Source organism: Nematolebias whitei, chromosome 12 (genome assembly GCF_014905685.2).
Source record: "Nematolebias whitei isolate Nwh7 chromosome 12, NemWhi1, whole genome shotgun sequence".
Taxonomy (NCBI): domain Eukaryota; kingdom Metazoa; phylum Chordata; class Actinopteri; order Cyprinodontiformes; family Rivulidae; genus Nematolebias; species Nematolebias whitei.
Genome location: NC_056509.1, coordinates 11,245,099 through 11,264,384, shown reverse-complemented (window position 1 = coordinate 11,264,384; position 19,286 = coordinate 11,245,099).

Here is a 19,286-nt window from a genome sequence, read left to right as displayed (position 1 = left end):
TTATTTTCCAAAATGTAATGATAAAAATGAAACTTTCATATATTTCAGATTCATTGGACATCAACTGAAATATTTCAGGTCTTTAATTGTTTTAATACTGATGATTATGGCATACAGCTCATGAAAACCCAAAATGCCTGTCCCAAAAAATTAGCTTATTTCATCCCACCAATGAAAGACAAGTGTTTTTAATACAAAAAACACCAACCTTCAAATTATCATGTTCAGTTATGCACTCAATACTTGGTCGGGAATCCTTTTGCATGAATGACTGCTTCAATGAGGCGTGGCATGGAGCCAATCAGCCTGTGGCACTGCTGAGGTGTTATGGAGGCCCAGGATGCTTCGATAGCGGCCTTAAGCTCATCCAGAGTGTTGGGTCTTGCGTCTCTCAAATTTCTCTTTACAATATCCCACAGGTTCTCTATGGGGTTCAGGTTAGGAGAGTTGGCAGGCCAATTGAGCACAGTAATACCATGGTCAGTAAACAATTTAACAGTGGTTTTGGCACTGTGAGAAGGTGCCAGGTCGTGTTGAAAAATTAAATCTTCATTTCCATAAAGCTTTTCAGCAGATGGAAGCATGAAGTGCTCCAAAATCTCCTGATAGCTAGTTGCATTGACCCTGCCCTTGATAAAACACAGTGGACCAACACCAGCAGCTGACATGGCACCCCAGACCATGACTGACTGTGGGTGCTTCACGCTGGACTTCTGGCATTTTTGGCATTTCCTTCTCCCCAGTCTTCCTCCAGACGCTGGCACCTTGATTTCCTAATGACACGCAAAATTTGCTTTCATCCGAAAAAAGTACTTTGGACCACTAAGCAACATTCCAGTGCTGCTTCTCTGTAGCCCAGGTCAGGCGCTTCTGCCGCTGTTTCTGGTTCAAAAGTAGCTTGACCTGGGGAATGCGGCACCTGTAGCCCATTTCCCGCACACGCCTGTGCACGGTGGCTCTGGATGTTTCTACTCCAGACTCAGTCCACTGCTTCCTCAGTGCGGTCCCCCAAGGTCTGGAATCAGCCCTTCTCCACAATCCTCCTCAGGGTCCTGTCACCTCTTCTCGTTGTGCAGTGTTTTCTGCCACACTTTTCCCTTCCCACAGACTTCCCACTGAGGTGCCTTGATACAGCAATCTGGGAACAGCCTATTCGTTCAGCAATTTCTTACTGTGTCTTACCCTCTTGATTGAGGGTGTCAATGATGGCCTTCTGGACAGCAGTCAGGTCGGCAGTATTACCCATGATTGCTGTTTTGAATAATGAACAAGGCTGGGAGTTTTTAAAAGCCTCAGGAATCTTTTGCAGGTGTTTAGAGTTACATCGTTTATTCAGATGGTTAGGGTAATAGCTTGTTTAGAGAACCTTTTCATGATATGCTAATTTTTTTGGACAGGCATTTTGGGTTTTCATGAGCTGTATGCCATAATCAGTATTAAAACAATTAAAGACCTGAAATATTTCAGTTGGTGTGCAATGAATCTGAAATATATAAAAGTTTAATTTTTATCATTACATTATGGAAAATAATGACCTTTATCACAATATGCTAATTTTTTGAGAAGGACCTGTATATATGTTTGTGTGTATATATATACATATACATTTTTATGTATATATTCGTGTGTGTGTGTGTGTATTTGTTACCATGTAAGTCCCATTTTTCCAACACATGTGAGGACCAACTACTCCTTATGTGGCCCAAAGCCCTGGCTCCATTAGAAGAAGTGCAGTTGATGGGTTAGGTTTACATATGCAAGGTTAAAGGTAACTTCATTGTCATTCGCATCACACGTGGTACATGAAGTGGAATGAAAATGTGTACTCAAGATCTCAGTTACTCCCAAAAATAGCAAAAATATAAAGTATTGTATAAAAAAGAAACAGTATACAAGGCTCTAAGGTATGTGCTAAACACTAATAATGTAAAATAATATTGTGCATTAAACAGCAGCCTGAACATGAGTCTGTTGTTAGAAGATGGGTATGAATATAGCAGCTTAAAGGAAAGAAATCAGCAGCATGGATAATCAGCAGCACAGTTAAAGTCACAAATCTAAAATTAAAGTGTCATTACATGATTTTTTTTCACAGTGATAATCTTTATTAGGGATTTATGAGTCTAACAGCTTCAGGGTAGAAGCTGTTCCTCAGTCTAGTGGTTCTACACTTAATGCTCCTCAACCTCCTGCCTGAGGGGAGCAGTGCAAAAAGTGTATATGCTGGGTGAGCGGGGTCCTTCATGATGCAGGTGACCCTCTTCCTGCATCTGGAGGTGTAGGTGTCTTTGATGGTGGGGAGGCTGACTACAACAGACTTCTGTGCAGCCTTCACCACTCTCTGCAAAGCTTTTCTTTCTACAGCTTTGCAGCCTCCATGCCACTCGTTGATTTGGGTGTCTGAAAATGTATCTAAGATGGCCAAGGCCATCATTGCCTTTGCAATCTCGGCTCCACCGTTGCACCTGGTGGTGGATAAATTTGCTCTCTTCACTCCCTGGCTCCACTAGGCAACTTCAGATATCTTGCACCAAAAACAGTAAGTTTAATTACTTTCATCCCATGTTCTCTACCAGTGTAGAAAAACACTCATCTTGAAAACTACAAACATTCACAACTCAAATCCCTCAGTATCGGGAGACAAAGGTGTACCACTTGTTTACAACTGCTTCACTTGTGGATGAAGATGGGATATCTGTACATGGCTTTTTGAAGACAACTGGATTTTTCAACTTTCGCAGACAAAGTTCGGTTATCTGAGACTCATTTCCCATCATTCAATGTAAAAAGCTGTTCAAAAGATTTAGATCGTAGTCAGCTAAACATGGCCACCTCAGCTAACTGACCAACACAATATGGATATGAGTGATTCATATTTACAGATACTGAGTGAAAGTTTGGTGTGGGAGCAGCTGAGCGTTATCCTCAACATATACTATGAACACTAATGGATCTCATCACATTCCAAATATTTTATTAGATTGTTCATAACATACAGTAACTCCAAATCTGAGGCCATGGTCCTCAGTCAAAAAATGATGGATTGCTCTCTTCGGGTCGAGGGTAAGGTTCTGACGTAAGTGGAGGAGTTCAAGTATCTTGGAGTTTTGTTCACGAGTGAGGGAAGAATGGAGCGTGAGATTGTCAGAGGGATTGGTGCAGCATCTGCAGTATTGTGGACTCTGTGCCAGTCCATTGTGGTGAAGAGGGAGCTGAGCTGTAAGGCAAAGCTCTTTGTTTAAAGGTCTGGCTACGTTCCTATACCCTCACCTATGGTGATGAACAGTAGAGACAGAAAGAATGAAATTGTGGATACAGGTGGATGAAATGAGTTTCCTCTGCAGGGTAGCTGGACTCTCCTTTAGAGATAGGGTGAGAAGTTCAGTTATCGGGAGAGACTCAGAGTAGAACCACTGCTCCTCCACATCGAGAGGAGCCAGTTGAGGTGGTTCAGGCATCAGGTAAGGATGCTCCCTGGGCACCTCCCTGTGAAGGTGCTTTGAGCATGTTCGACTGGTAGGAGATCCTGGGGAAGACCCAGGACAAGCTGGAGAGACTATGTCTGTTGGTTTGCCTGGGAACACTTAGGAGTACTTCCAGAAGAGTTGTAAAAGGTGGCTGTGGAAAGAGATGTCTGGACCTCCCTGCTCAAGCTGCTCTGCCCCCAGGACTTGACTTTGGAATAAGAGGAAGATGATGGATGGATGGATGGATGCATGGATGTTCATAACATAGCAGTCTCAAGCTCGGTCCTCTCCTCCTTCTACAGGTGTGCAGTGGAGAGCATCCTGTGCTCCATCATCAATGTGTGGCATGGAGGCTGCTCAGCTGCAGAAAGAAAAGCTTTGTAGAGAGTGGTGAAGGCTGCACAGAAGTTTGTTGGAGTCAGTCACCCCACCATCACAGACATTTACACCTCTAGATGCAGGGAGAGGACCACCTGCATCATGAAGGACCCCACTCACCCAGCACACACACTTTTTGCCCCGCTCCCCTCAGGAAGGAGGTTAAGGAACATTGCGTGTAGAACCACTATACTGAGGAGCAGCTTCTACCCTGAGGCTGTTGGACTCATGAATCTCTAACCAGGTAAATCACTGTGAAAAACCACATCATGTTTCTGCTGATCTGTTTCATGTTGTTGTGTTCATCTACCCACACAGACTCATGTTCGTGCTGTTGTTCGGCGTAATGTTTTTATGCTACTAGTGCTTACTGTATATTTAGCTGACGTTTTCCTTAGTTCATATCTTAGATCTTATTACTGTTTTTCTTTTACATTTTATTGTTGGATGTAACTGGGACCCTGTGTACATAACTTTGTTCCACCACATGTACCACATAGGGTGCAAATGACAAATAAAGAACCTTGAATCCTTGAAACATCATTAACACGGTTGAACCAAAACAGATATAACTCCATCCCATTTTTTTTTCATAAGATGATGGAAGAAGCAGGTAAAGATAAAGGATGTATGATCTTGGTTTTACTCTCTGGCATTAAAAGTGGTGAGTCATATTTGGAAGTCCATCAAGGAATGCTACACATAAAAAAAATATTATTTAAGGAAATGAAAAGGCTAAGATCTTTTGGGTGCAGCTTGTAGTTAATAATTTACTCCACTGCAGGTGTACGTTTTAATCAAAAGCAAACAGGTGAGTTCTCATAAAGAACTTAAACCTTTAGTCTTGTTTTCATGTCGATGTGACACATTAATTTCCTTTGCCTTCACATGAATAAATGAAAGAAAAATCAAATACTGAAATAAAAGCTAAGAAACACACCCCACCCCCAGTGTCCTCCACTGGATATGGTATTTCCTCAATAATCTGCCAAATCTCTGCTCGGACTGTGGGAACATGTTCTTGTAAAAACGCTGTCAGAACTAAAATCCCATGAAAGTTGTGATTTTTATTTTTCTCTGTATCACTGAAAGATTTTCCGGGTGTTCTTGCTCCTTTTGGAAGCACATACTGTTAAATCAGACGTGGATTCAGGACTCTGCAGATAGTTTTAGGGAAGCAATCTGTTTATTCAACTCACATTTTTACTCCAAGTTCAATAACTGGCCGGTGATGTTTGTAAATCCATCTGAATTTTTGCCTCTGGGTTACTTTTCTACTCTTCTGTAGAAAACACATTACTGTCAAAAGAAAAACTCACTGAAAAAATCTAATATGGAGTTTATTGTTTATCCATTATTAAGGTTTAATACGTTTGAAGTCATGTCTGATAATTGTTTTATAAATTTAGTTTTTGAAACTTGGCATCCGGGGCTATAGACAACAATGATATACACCGCAGAAAACTCACAAGGTAAATAATAATTTTTATTGTAAGACTATAAGACATTTGGACAGAGGTCAGAGGACCTGACTCAACCTTGTTGGATTTTTCTACCTGGATTATTGAGCATGTATCAAAATATATTTGTCTTTGTTTAAACATTTTATATTCTTACTATTTTACATTTTAATATATGGGCTTGAAATGTTCAGTTCGGAAATGTTTACATTTTTCACAACATCATCACCTTTTTGGATGTAAATTCATGAATCAATATGTAATTTTTTTCTGGTCTTTAGAGGCAGTTGGATTGTAAAAGTGTAGGTTAATGCCCAGAATTCCCTGATCACATTTTGATGATCAGTTTATTTCATTATGAGTTTGGAAGGTCAGAACAAAAATTCAAACCAGCTGGAGCTGGATTGATAATAAGAAGGATCTGTTGCACAGTAAGCATGGCAGTGCATGGATTAACCAAAGCTGCAGCAGTAACTCTGCCTGATGGACCAGCAAAAGATGTTTTTTCTTCAAGTTTGGCTGTGCATGATGTTTGTTTAAGCCTTGTTCAGCTCAACAGTCGTATTCTCTGACTAATCTTTACCACAGTACCAGACCCTGACAAGTATGCCGTTATGGAAAAATAAATGGTTTGCAAACTTCAGAATAAGATCTGCAATGTCTATGGACAACCATGACTAAAAACAAACATTCTCTTCTCTTTTTGTCAAAAGTATTGATGTTGGCTCTGTCCTTCCTTGTTTTTCTTCTAGTGCCATCGTTTCAACATGTCTCTCTCCTGGCTCCCAGCTCAGTGTTTCATTGCCAAACAGCACACGTGGAGTTTCAGCATTTGAGACTCAGCGACTCTTGACACCAGGCCCGTATCAGTCGGTGTGAACTAAGAGACATTGAAACCAGATGTGGTGCTTCCGTTTACGGTCAAATCTCAACTGTGGGCTCAACAAATGCTAAACCTCACAACGTCACAGCTTGGTTTGCTGAGTGATGAGTGACAGCTAGGGCAATTATAAACTTTTACAATTTTATATATTCACAAATGTTCACTGTGCTAAAAGGAAGCCAGCACGCAGAAAATAAAGCTGTCATTTTCTGACTTTGATCTGACTCAGAACAAATGTTGGTTAGTTTAACTGAACGGGTGACTCCAGAAAAAAAAAAGAGCTTAAAGTGGCCGTTAAAAGTGAACAAGGAGTACGCTTATGTTCCCCATCATTCCTGACATTAGTGTTTTTCTGGACTGTGAACAGGGAATGCAAGGAATGACTTGCTGTTAAATAAAAGTTTTAGTGTATCTTAATTCAAGGGGTTTTACTGTATTTGTCCAAGATCTTAAGTTTAATTAAATAAATGAAGGTTTTCATCAAATGATTTAAAAGTTGTTGTTTTTATTTATTTAAAGATATTGGGAGCTGGATAGAAATAGTCCAAGGGCCACTTTTGGCCCTTAGGTCATATGTTACCCATGTCTATTATACATAATAAACTCAAATGGAAAAAAAAAAGAGATCTACTTGTGTTTGAAGGATGAGTTTGGTCCGTGACTTTAATTGGTTCTTTGACACAGCTCCTCTTATTTTAAATTAAAGCAGATCCAGAGTCAGAAATCCTGGGTTTAGTTAACTGGTTCATACCCAGTTATTAGTACCACTAATTCCTCATTGTTAGGGTTTATTAAGGAATGTGCAGAGCAATAAGTACTCGGACTCAGATGCTGTATGAGCTGAGCCGTAAGCTGGATGCGATTTCTGAGAATCACAGGCCACTTGTGGCTCCTGAAACTCGCTGGCGAGAAGGAATTGACCTTGGAGAAGCTACATGCTCAGTCCGGCGGTGTTGACCACAAAATTTGGCTGTTTGGACTCACCATTGAGACTTACCAATAGAACTATAAGGCAGACAGAAATCAAGCAGAGTCGGCCTGACCCAAAATAATTGTTGTCTGAATCTGGCTCCCCTGGCTCCCCACTTGGCCTTTAACTAGCCAACTATCTCAAACATTTACCATTTGGTATGTGAACAAGAAACTCTGCTCCCCCCTCCCTTATCTGTTCCCTTCCCGAGGATATCTGTGGACCTGTGTCAGAGCCAACTGATAGACACTGTACCATCTCTCATTAGGACTATGGAACTATCTGGCAGTGTCTACGGACAACTCACTGCCTTCGTCAACCTCCTCATGCATAAATGTTTTATGATGTGATCAGTATATTTCTGTTTCTGTGCTAAGGTCTTTTTTTTGCAACTCTCACACTGTGTCCCGTCTAGGACATAGTGCGAAATATTATTTTTTATACCTCCCCTCGTGTTTCTCTTTTTCTTTTTTTCTTTTTTCTTTTTCATTTATTTATTTATTTATATTTTTAATTTTTTTTTTTTTTTTTTTTTTTAATAGGATGGAAAGAAAGAAAAGACAAAGTAAGACAAAACACAGCAACAAAATACATATGTATAAAGAACTTAAAATATTCATGGCTTTGCAGTAAGTTTCCATAAATATATATACCCATACCTACGCCTATATACATACATACATACATACACATGAATATACATTCACATACATATCTATATATCTATATATCTACATATAAAGCCTACATAAGCATCCCTGCTTCTATTTGTGTGTGGTTGTGAGCATGCATAAGTGTATAAGGCTTCTCTAATAGAACATTTAATAGTAACTGTGAAGCAGCAGAGACCCGACCCCCAAGACCAGAGGCAGACGAAAAAGGGGGGACCAGAGCCCAAGACCCCAGGAGGGACCCCGACCGCGGAGCCCCCAGAGCCACCCACATAGGACGAACCACTCACCCACCCCCCAGAACGGACCACAGGGGAGAACCGGAAGATCCCCACCAGCGACCACATACAGTGACCCCCGGGGCCAACAGCGACAAACTCATAGGCCTCCGTCGGAACCCGATGTAGGTCCAGGTCCGGGCACCGAGGCCCGGGCACCGAGGACTCACACCACCCAGGCCAAGGCCCGACAGGGCCAGAGGACCCGAGCCCCACCAGGCAGACACCAGGCCGAGCCGACACACGCCCAAGCGCCCAGCCCCCGACACCAAGGGCCCCAAGCGCGCCGGCAGGCAAGGGCACACCCCACCAGGGGGCCGCGCGATAGGGGCGCGATGCCAAGCACCCCCAGTTGTATCAAAGAGTGTTTCGTCTAGGACATAGTGCGAAATATTATTTTTATACCTCCCCTCGTGTTTCTCTTTTTCTTATCTAAACAAAAAAGGCAGGGCCTCCTGAAGGCCGCGCTCTGAGACACCTCTGTCTCCCCATGTCTGTTGGTTTATGTTTTCTTGGATGGGCTGTACTGAAATGTAATTTTGTTGTGCTTCGGTACAATGACAATAAAGATGATTCTGATTTATTCAACAGGCCAAAATAACCCTTGTAAAGATTAAACCTATGTATAGTTTGGCCCAGGCCAGGGGATAATATGTCCAAAGCCAAACTGTACCCGTATAACGATTGATACAATACCCAGATATAAGGACTGAAGCGAACAGAATCCAAGACTCAATAAGATGTTACAGTGTTTATTTACAAAATGTGGCAGGTCAGCAAGCGTACAAGAGAAGGAGCCGGAACCCTGAAGAGTAAAGAGACGGGTTAATACAATATCAATAGGGGCAATAATGTTTTTGCTTCTCTTCCTTATGGTAGAGATCGGAGCCAGTTGTGTGAATAGGTGACCCAATGACTCCAGAACGCGGAAGGAAGATGTCCAATAATGGTTCCTGATAGGAGGCAGGCAAGTGTTAGGAAGGTGAAACAGCAGCTCAGGAGGCACAGGGGAGCTCAAAGTCCACAGAGGAAATCCAAGAAACAGGAGGGCAACAGAGGTAGTTTAATATTAATTTGATCATAAGTAAAGGACTAGAACACAACTACCATTGGCAGGTAATGGTCCAACGCTGAGTGGATGTCCTCTCCAGCCTTTTTTGCTCTTGTTCATCAAGATGATGATACTCAGGTACGGCTGATTGGTACTCAGATGTGGCTACAGGGAGGTGACAGACCAGAACTCTTACAACCTGGGGATGTAAAATAGCCTAGGCCAGTGTAGCGGAAAGGGTTGTTTAATAGTTAAAATTCGTTATGAACTTTATTTTGAAGGGGCACCACTCTCAGCTCTGAGAGAACGTCTGAAGGTCTTAAAATCAATTCAGATTATTATTTAATTACCTCGAATTACCCTTTTTCACCGTGAGTTCTTTTATATGACGAATTCAGATGTCATAAGTAAAACACACACGCTTTAATACAATTTTGTGATGTTTATTTAACTATGTATGATAAAAACAACTGTTGGTAATTATTTCCGACATTTAAAATTAAGGCTTTGTTCACAACTGGAGTTAAATGTAAATTAAGTGACCATAAAAATTACTTGTTTGCAGGGATTAACAGATAAATGAAATTATTCTATGTGCTTTACCAAACCAGAAACAAGATGCAATGTAGAACAATTTGTAAATTTCAGCAGTGAAGATTACTCATGCAAATTTAATTAAAAGAAATACGTTTTATCGTTCAATAGTTAAAATTTGGTCTGAAATTTAAAGAAAAATAATTACTGAACTGAGTTAATACTAATTTGGTTAAAAATCTAAATTCTTGAACAACAGAGTCAACCGTCAGAGTATCAGATCAGCTGTTCCTACCAGGAGTCGTCTTCAAAGGCTGCCAAAGATACCAGATATTTGACTCTCTATGATCCGATGGTCTGGTGATGTAAAGGTTGTAATTCTTCACATCCCTGACCTCAAGATGATGAGTTTGTTCACTGGCTCCAACGGTCAGCCTGGAGCGTTTCCTGGAGTTCTGGACAGCTGTTGTTAACTCTTTGATGAAAACTGCAGGTGTTTAGATTGTTGAAAAGGATTCTATCAAACTTTGCCCAAAGTTGAAGCTAATTTTCTCCTTGGAAGTCTTCTGTAGGTTGTGTCTTAAAGCTTATCCTCCTTTGGAGGTCTTCATCACTTGTTCATCATTACTCTTCACTCTCTTTCTCTCTTTTCTTTCTGAGAGGTCTTCCTCTCTTGCAAACAATCGACCACACCTCGGTGGTCGATTTGAACCAAATCAAAATGGAAGGGCTGAACTTATCAACTAAATAATGAGGTTAAAAACAATACAAAGACTGTTACCCTTATAAGCAGAAAACACGTTTGTAAACTTTTGGACTACATAAGTTCTTGTCAGCTGTAGGAGGAACACAAGGCAAGTTATTTAGTTATTCCCAGTAAATAATTCTTTCTTTACAGAGAAACAGTATTAATTCTTCTAGAATGTGAATAAAAAGTCTGTCCGTTTTCGTGCATGCAGAAATGGGACCCAAGTGCCAAAGCTGGAATTCCTTTGAACAGAGACAAGGCTTTCTGTTATTTACGATCGTTGAAGGGTAAATTGGTCGGAGGTTGGTACAAGTTGATACCAGGACATCCTGGGTGATCTATGTTAACTCAAACATCCATTTTGTGGGGTTCACAGAAAGGGTGTTCCAATATTATTCAGATTTATGGATCTTTGGTTGTCTTACCAACCATGAAAGTCTTCTTTTGACACTTTCCAGAGTTAGAGATGCTGAAAACAAACTTTAAACTGTCCCAGGTTCTGAAGTGGGGGTGAGGGTGGAATGTCTTAAAGCTTAAGGGATGAGGAGTTTCATTTTTTTCTTTTTCAGAAACATCTTTACAGAATGAACCTCTCAGTTACAGGAATAAAGTATGTTATAAATTGACATTCAGGGATGCAGGTATATCTCTACATTTCTCCCACTTGCGATTTATAACCTGTTCCATGGTTGATGAATCGCAATCAGCAGCGTCCATGCATTGGTCATCTTCAAATGAAGGTTGAGGTAGAGTTCTAAAAAGTCAAAGTTCATAATTTCCAGAGTTAGAAATCAGAGTCATTCAACATGGAGTAAACAGGAATAATTCTAAGTACGAAAAGGAAAAACAATCCATATTGTTCCATGTGAGTTCAAAGGGATAATTCCACAACAAGGAAATCAAAAATAAGAAACGTATTCCATAGGGCGTTCACGATGTCCTCTGGAGGGCATGGTGAGGTAGACCAAGGGATGATGAGGTAGGATGGTACTCAGTGGATGATTTCTGGTGTCCATCTAACTAAGTGTCTAAATAATTCCTCAAATAATGAGGCTATTGTTAAAATAAAACAAATTTCAACGCATGCATTTCTAATGTCAACTAAATTGACAAACTAAATTGTCCTCTGTTTATTTGAGTAAACAAATAAAATTATTTAAGGCCACTGCTTTTGTATACGCACACGTGGATAAAAGGGGTCTATGGGCTCATGGCTAAATGTTTAGGGACATAAAGCATGCAATAGGAGAATTTGGGATAAAAGTAAAACAAAAATGGGAAGCTTGGAACTATGGGTCGCTTGTGAGTTCCAATATTCCAGGAGCGTATGAGCTGGTTGATTCACTCACATCTACTTCGTCATCCAGCTGGAAGAGTTCTGCGACTGTCTCAGGGAGTCCAGTTCTTTTACGTCTGGTCAATTTGGACAACCGACACTTGTTTAGTTGGCCTTGTAGGGCTCTAGTATGACGGAGATAAAGGAATGCAATAACCGTGATGATAAGATATCCTAGAATAACTAAAGCCATCATCAAAGTGTCAGCTATGAACTAGGCATAGCTTACGGTTTGGACAGGGGTTTTAGAATGTGTTGTTAATTCTTTCAGCACTTGATCTACAGGTCCTATTTCAATGACCTTTGTGCCTTCGAATTTGAGATGTTCGACGGTAATTGCATCTAGTTCTAAGGTGAAATTCTTAAAGAAGTCAGGGACTTCGAGTTCAGTCTCATACTGGTCTGGGTTGAGGTAATAAAGGGCTACTTCATCAATGTGGACTATGGCACCCTTAGGAACCGTAATCCACATCGTTTTTGCCGGAAGATCGACGCGAGTGGAGGTGTCATGTTGGTCGTAGGCTACTTTAGCATATCTGACTGGGGTGTTGACTAACCAACGGGACCCAACTATTTCTGCTTGGGACACAGCAACTTGGCGACGTGGGGTCACAGCAGTGGCACATTTAGAGTCTTTTGATGCTGGGTCAATTCCGCAAATGCCAACTGTATTATCACGCACGAACGGCTTACTTGGGCAAAGATAGTGTATGTCCCAGGTGAGGGTGCACATACGCAAATTTGGAGCGAGATACAGCTTAGGAGTACTGTCATGGTAAGCTATGACAGTTGATGTGTTGATTTTGACTTGATTGTCACCATTCCAGTTTCTAACGTTTATAACGTCTTTTAGTCTATAAACGTTGCTTGTAGAAATGATGGGTAAGTTTATGAGGAACACAATCTCACAAGCCTCTGGGTCAAAGTGGAGTGGAACTGAGCTACCGAGCGTATAGGCTAGGTGAGCCTGGAGTGGTGTCACTTTGTCTGCGGTAGCTGTGATAAGGATCTCTTGGACCATGTCTTGAGACACGAGGTACGGTAGAATTCGGCCGATAGCTAAAGTATCGACTGAGGATCCGACCTCTCTAAGCATGTCGGTTAACAATGTGGTGAGCAACTGAGCGTGAGCATTATCAACTTCTATAACAATCTTCAAAGTGTCTACCACTTTAAAGATCTGTGCTATCTCTTGGCTATGGGAGTTCAGAACCAAAACAGTGTATTTGACAGTTTTGCCTATCAGAGTAAGTTGTCCTCATTGTTCATCTAACTGCTGTTGTATCACAGGGAGCTCATCTTTCAACTCATTAACATGTCACTTGATGGTGGCAATATTAACAGCATTGACTGAAGAAACACCCAAACTGAACAGAGAGCCAATGACCGAAGCAGCAGTGAGGAGTCCAGTTATAAAACGCTTCTCCTGTCTATTGGCCCCACTCAGCTCATCTTTGGTAATTGTGAACTTCTGAAGTTGTTCCAACATGTAGGAGATGTCAGCTTCCGCATGCTGAATGGCCTGTGATCTCCAAAGTACACCTGCCCAGGAAGCAAGTTCCTTAGTTGAGGGAACATTCTTTTGGCACATGGCAAGGGGGTCGAATCTGACAAACACCCTCTGCGTGTGTAAACGGCAGTTGGTGATGAGTGATCCTGGCTGTTCTTTCAGTACGATACCTGAGGAGGGTCCCGGTTCAACCATATGAAGTTGAGTGGTACCCGTCAATCCCAGGAGTGTAAGGAAGCATAGTAGATTTGTCATGGTCCTAAGGGGAACAAATACGGGATGACATTAGCACAATGCTTCGAATTTAGGGAGGTTACATCAGATTGCAACATGTTTTGAAGGCGAATTTTAACTTTCGTGGTTAATAATCGTGCTTAGATGAGATCTAGTGGTCAAGGAAACTGTTTGTTTGATTAAAGTTTATTGAGTTAGGTCTGGGGTTTTATACCTTACCCGTCTGTTTAAAGTAATATTAAATTTTAAGATTTGTATTCTAAGGTGTTATTTGAAGAAGAGTAATGTCTGTAGCTTCTTGGTGGTTCGTTTGGATAGGGTTTTAGGTGTCTACAGACTCTATCATTGGGTTTTGGTTTGAGTCTTGTGTGGCTTGATTGGGTTTCGGTGAACCCACTTGAAAACAGGCTCTTTCTGACCTCTGCTGATCCTGATTCGGTACACAACTGGGGACAGTTTGTCCGTTATCAGGTGTGGTCTAGTCCACCTTGGAAGGAGTTTGCGGGCAAGCGTTCCAGTTTTGGAAGCTTTTTGTCCAGTGGCTGGGGCAAAAATGTAGTACCAGACCTTTTCCCCCACTTGAAGTTCTTCATGGGAGGCTTTTTGGTCATAGTAGGCATTGCATCCTTCAGCCGTTTTGTTAAGATGTTTTTGGGCAAAAGCAAAGGTGGTTCTCAGATGTTGGTTCAGATCTTTCATGTGCTGGTGTGTGGTGTAGGCGATTGCTACATTGGCTTCACCAGGTTGATAGAGTAGGTGCAAAGGAAGTGTCATCTGTGGACCGGTCATCATCTCGAAGGGAGAGATGCCTGTGGACTGATGTGGGGTTGATCGAATGGCCATTAGGACCAGGGGCAGTTTGATGTCCCAGTCTCTATGGTTGGTGGACACATACTTCTTTAGAACACTGATCACTGTTCTGTTAGATTTTTCAACTTGGCCTGATGATTGGGGATGGTAGCAATATGGAAATTGACTTTGACACCTAACATATGCCAACGTTTCTGTATCACTTCAGCAGTGAAATGTGTACCTCTGTCGGAGTTGACCCGGATGGGGAGTCCAAACTGAGTAAAGATGTGGTTCATAAGTAGATAGGCAGTGGTGTCTGCCATGTTATTGGTTGCCGGTAGGCATTCAATCCATATGGTAAATGCACAAGTCACAGTGAGGAAATATTTGTTTCCTCTGGCCGATTTGGTAAGGGATCCTACCCAATCGATCTGTTAATCAGACCATGGAAACGTGATCCCTCTGCTTTGCAATGGTGCTCTGTGAAGGGGTGTTGCAGGTTGGAACTGACAACAGACCAAGCACCCTTTGATGTAATCCTTTGCATCTTTGCACATTCCTGGCCAATAAGCAACTTGCTTTAATGCACTGAGAGTCGCTTTAATGCCTTTGTGTCCTGAAGATGGAAGGTCATGGGCATGTACCAGCATCACCCCCCTGTGGTCTCGAGGCACCACGAACGAAGGTGAAGATGTTGGATTGGGAGCAAAGACGAACATGCCTTTGACCATTTTAAGGAAAGATTTAATCTTAAAAAGAGTCTTGAGTTCAGGAATTGAGTCAAGTTCATCCTCCGTTGGAACATTTGTGTCTAGGTCAGCCAGTATTGAATCATTTTACCGATAGCTGGATCCAAAGACTGAAGCTCCATGAGGTCTGTGTCTGTAAATGCAGGTTCTACTGAGACTGTGTTGTCAACAGGCCGTGAAAGAGTCGAGGTGGTGGCTTTAGCACATGAACGGATGAGAGGACACACTTCAGGGGTGGGAGGGTCTGGGACATGAGCAAGTAGCCAAGTGGGGTCGAAGGACCACCAGGTACCATTAACGGCACCTCTTTTGGCTAATGAATCTGCAAGATCATTAAGCTCTTTGTCTTGACCTGGCACACGTGAGTGGCCTCTGACCTTTTTCCAAAAGACTTGTAGGTTGTGTGATGTCACCAAGTGATCACATGCCATGAAAAAGTCCTTGTGTTTCACAGCTTTTTTGTTGCAAGTGAGAAAGCCTTTATGCTTCCACATAGCCAGATGACAAGAAAAACTCAACCGTGCATAATTGGAGTCTGTGCAGATCACCAGAGAATGAACGGAGCGTTCACAGCTGTTTGCAATGCAATCAAGATGCCTGCGATTTTGGCATATTGTGATGATTGAGAGCCTAGCTTAAAGTGTAATGTGTCTTGTTCACCATCGTGAATCCAGACAACACCAACACCAGCTTTGTTAACAGTGTTGTAGTGGAAGGAGCATCCATCCACGTACACTGTTGTCAGGTCTTTACAAAAATTTTCATCAAAATTTTGATGATGTGGGTCTTCAAAGGTGGTGGCATGTTCAACAGGTGTCTGGACTAAGGGGACATCATGTGTATACCGTTGGCAGACAGCTAAGTCTGTACCCAAAGGGTTCCTTTTGTTTTGAGCATAGTGGACCTCTATGTCAAAACTCTGTAAGGCCATAAGCCATGAAGCCACACGTGCGTTTGTTACCACACCATCTCTTATGCGTTGGCTGTTAAGAAAAGTTACCGGTTGGTGTTGTGTCTCCACAATAGTCTTTTGTCCACCTAGGTAGTTAGAGAAATGTTTCACTGCCCACACCATGGCTAACAGTGCTTTCTCACAATCAGAGTACTTTAGTTCAGGGCCTGCCAGGGTTTTGCTGGCGTAGGCCACCACACATTTGTCTTGGTCATAGAGTTGGTACAAACCAGCACTCAAGCAATGGGCTGAAAAACCAACTTCAAGGTGGAAGTCTTTGTCACTGTTGGGATATGTCAGACATGGTTCTGAGCACAGCTTAGCCTTGAGAGCGTCCATGGCTTGTTGTTGTGTGTCAGACCAAAGGAAAGGCACATCTTTCTTGAGGAGTTCAGTTAAAGGTTTTGCCAAATCAGCGTAGTTCTCCATGAACTGGCGTGAGTAATTACAAACACCAAGGAAACTACGTAGTTCAGTGAGGTTAGAGGGTGTGATCTTTGCACCAAGAGCTATGAGTTGATCCAGCACGTGGTCAATCTCAGCTAAATGAGCATCAAGCGTGGGTTGTCGTAGGAGGATGTCATCTACGTAGATGAGGGTTCCACGTTCACCTGCATCAGGGCACGCTTTATTTAAGAATATGTTGAACTCAGCTGGTGAGTTTGCATAGCCAAAAGGACATCTAGTGAAGGTGTATTGGCGACTGGCAAAGGTGAACCCAAATTTGTGTTGATCGGCTATATGTACTAGGATCGTCCAGAACCCAGAAGCCACATCAAGCGTGGAAAAGTACTTGGCGTTGGTCACCTTAGGAAGTTCTTGTTGGAGTTGAGTCATCGGCCACCTGGAAAGAGGAACCAGTTGGTTCAGTCTTCGCTAGTCGATGGTGAGTATCCATTTGCCGTTGGGTTTAAGGACAGGCCATAAAGGTGCAGAGTAGGTGCTGTTACATGGCCGGATTATTCCTTTCTCTAAAAGATTGTCAATAATCTCTTGTACAGGCTCATAAGCTGCCAAAGGAATCTTGTATTGACGAACATAGGTAGGAGGAGAACTAGGTGGAGTTGGTATGCGGATGGTGTGGATTGAGGTCAAACCACAGTCCAAAGAGTCAACTGAGAAGGACTTTTCATATTTGAGAAGAACTTGGAAAAGTTTTTCTCTTTCTTCATCGGTAGTAAGTGTGTCTGCCTGGGCTACTACTTGGTCGATCTGTGATCGGACCGAAGGGTGGAGCTCAGGGGATGATGACTCTACAGGCTTGTCTGGAGTCTCCGTGGTTGTACTCACTGGCAGGACGTCAATGGTTTGTAACACCATTTGGTCTTGGTTGGTGAGGTCCACGCATCGAACAGACATATGGTCAAGAACAGTGTTTGAGAAGAGGGCAATGGACTTGGATGGTTTTGTATACAAAACCTGTCCAGTATTAGGATCTGGGAAGAGTGAGTTGGGAATGCCTCCCAGGATGGGTACATTCAACTCAAAGTCGTGGAAGCTAGTGCTTACTAGCCAGCCTAAAGGAGTGCCTTTAGGGATTAGGATGTCTTCTGCATTGGTGTTGCAGACTGAAAGACAAGAGATCCTAGATTTGAGGCCCAAGAGGGGTGTGGCCTCTAAGGAAAGTCCTAGTTCAAAAAAGAGTGGAGCAGGTTGAAAGAAAGCCTGTGAATGGCTTAGGTTTTGTCCTGCTAAGATGTGTATTGGCACAGGGTTTTTTTAGGTCCAAGCTGGCACAGTAATGTGATGACTGTTAGCTACCTGTCAAGCTTCAGGAATGGTCTGTCCCGATCTGAGGTTGTCTAGATCAAGGACAGGTGTGTCCTGAGGAACAGTTGTCAGTGACCACAAAACCTGGTTTATGGTGTCTACCTGAACACCAAGTCGGACTAGGATGTCACTACCTATGTACACAAAGTGTGATAAGTTTGGGACCACAAGAAATGAATGAGTCAGTTCTTTATGGTTCCATTTAAAGTTGAGAGCACAAATGCCCCCACTTTTTAGGACACAAAAAGATTTTGGGTTATTTTGAAAACGGAAAGTTTTCTTAAAAGAGGTTAGATTGATTTTGCATTAAGTCCTCATAGAGGTCCTGGCTGATGGTGGATTTGTCAGTCCATAAAGACAATACAACATCACTCACCTGAGATTTCTGCATCTCAATACCTTTCACCACTTGTGGGAGGTAGTATTCACTAGATTGTGATGGACCCAACAAACACAAGAACGTCTCACGTTGGGCTAGAGTTAGCTCCAACAGCTGATCATGTGTGGCTGACACTACCGTGGACTGAGATGTGATCTCATTTGCCTGATGTTTGTTTTCAGGTTGGGTGATGGTTGTTTCATCAGAAGTGTCCAGTGCAGCGCACTGGGAGGCTACTTCTGGAGAAAAAGTGATGGGTAACAGTTGGCGGACTTGAGCCCAGACTTTGAGATTCTTAAAATCAACCAAAGGCTGAAATCGGTTTAGAAGATCTTGTCCTACTAGGATAGGGATAGACTCCAGTGGGGACACATACACAGGGTGTATGATGGTGATGGGTCCGATCTGAAGTTCAATCAGGGCCACCTTAGATAAGGTGGTTTCAACAGGAGCATACGGTCGTACCTCTAGAGAGCATGTCTGGAGGATTAAGTCCTTGCCAGGACGATTTGCCACTAACCGTAGTCTTTCGAACAGGGTGGCAGATATCAAAATTATGTCTGCTCCTGTATCAAGAAGAGCGTCATGAGATAGGACCTGTTCTAGACTCAGTGAAAGGTAAAACTTCCTTGCTACCCCTTTTTCAGTTAGGTTACACAAAAATTTTGGTACCGGAGGTTCCACTTGGATCCTAGAATCATCGTTCTCAAACGAGGGATCTTCAGTATTCATTTGGACTGTTAAGACAGCACTTGGTATGTTGGACTGGTCAGTTTCTGTTACTGAACCAGGAATGTCAACATCAGTGGTCTCTACATCAGCAACAGGAGGGGAGTCACAATCAGCAGCCGTAGATTGGGGCTTCAACTCCTTAGCTTGTTGTTCTAATGGCTGGTTGGTAACAATGGGAGACAGTTTCAGGAGTGAAAGAGGCTATAGACAGGAGTTCAGCCTTCTTAGACTGTTCCTCTTTAAGCATTTCCTCCAAAATATGTTTAATCATTTCCGTTTCTTTGGAAGTGAGGCCTTTACAGTCATCATCCTGTTGAGGCTTTGACTCTTTCATCTTTTCAGAATGTCTCTGACGTGGTGAAAGTTGTTCTCTTTCAGGTCGAGAGCGACGG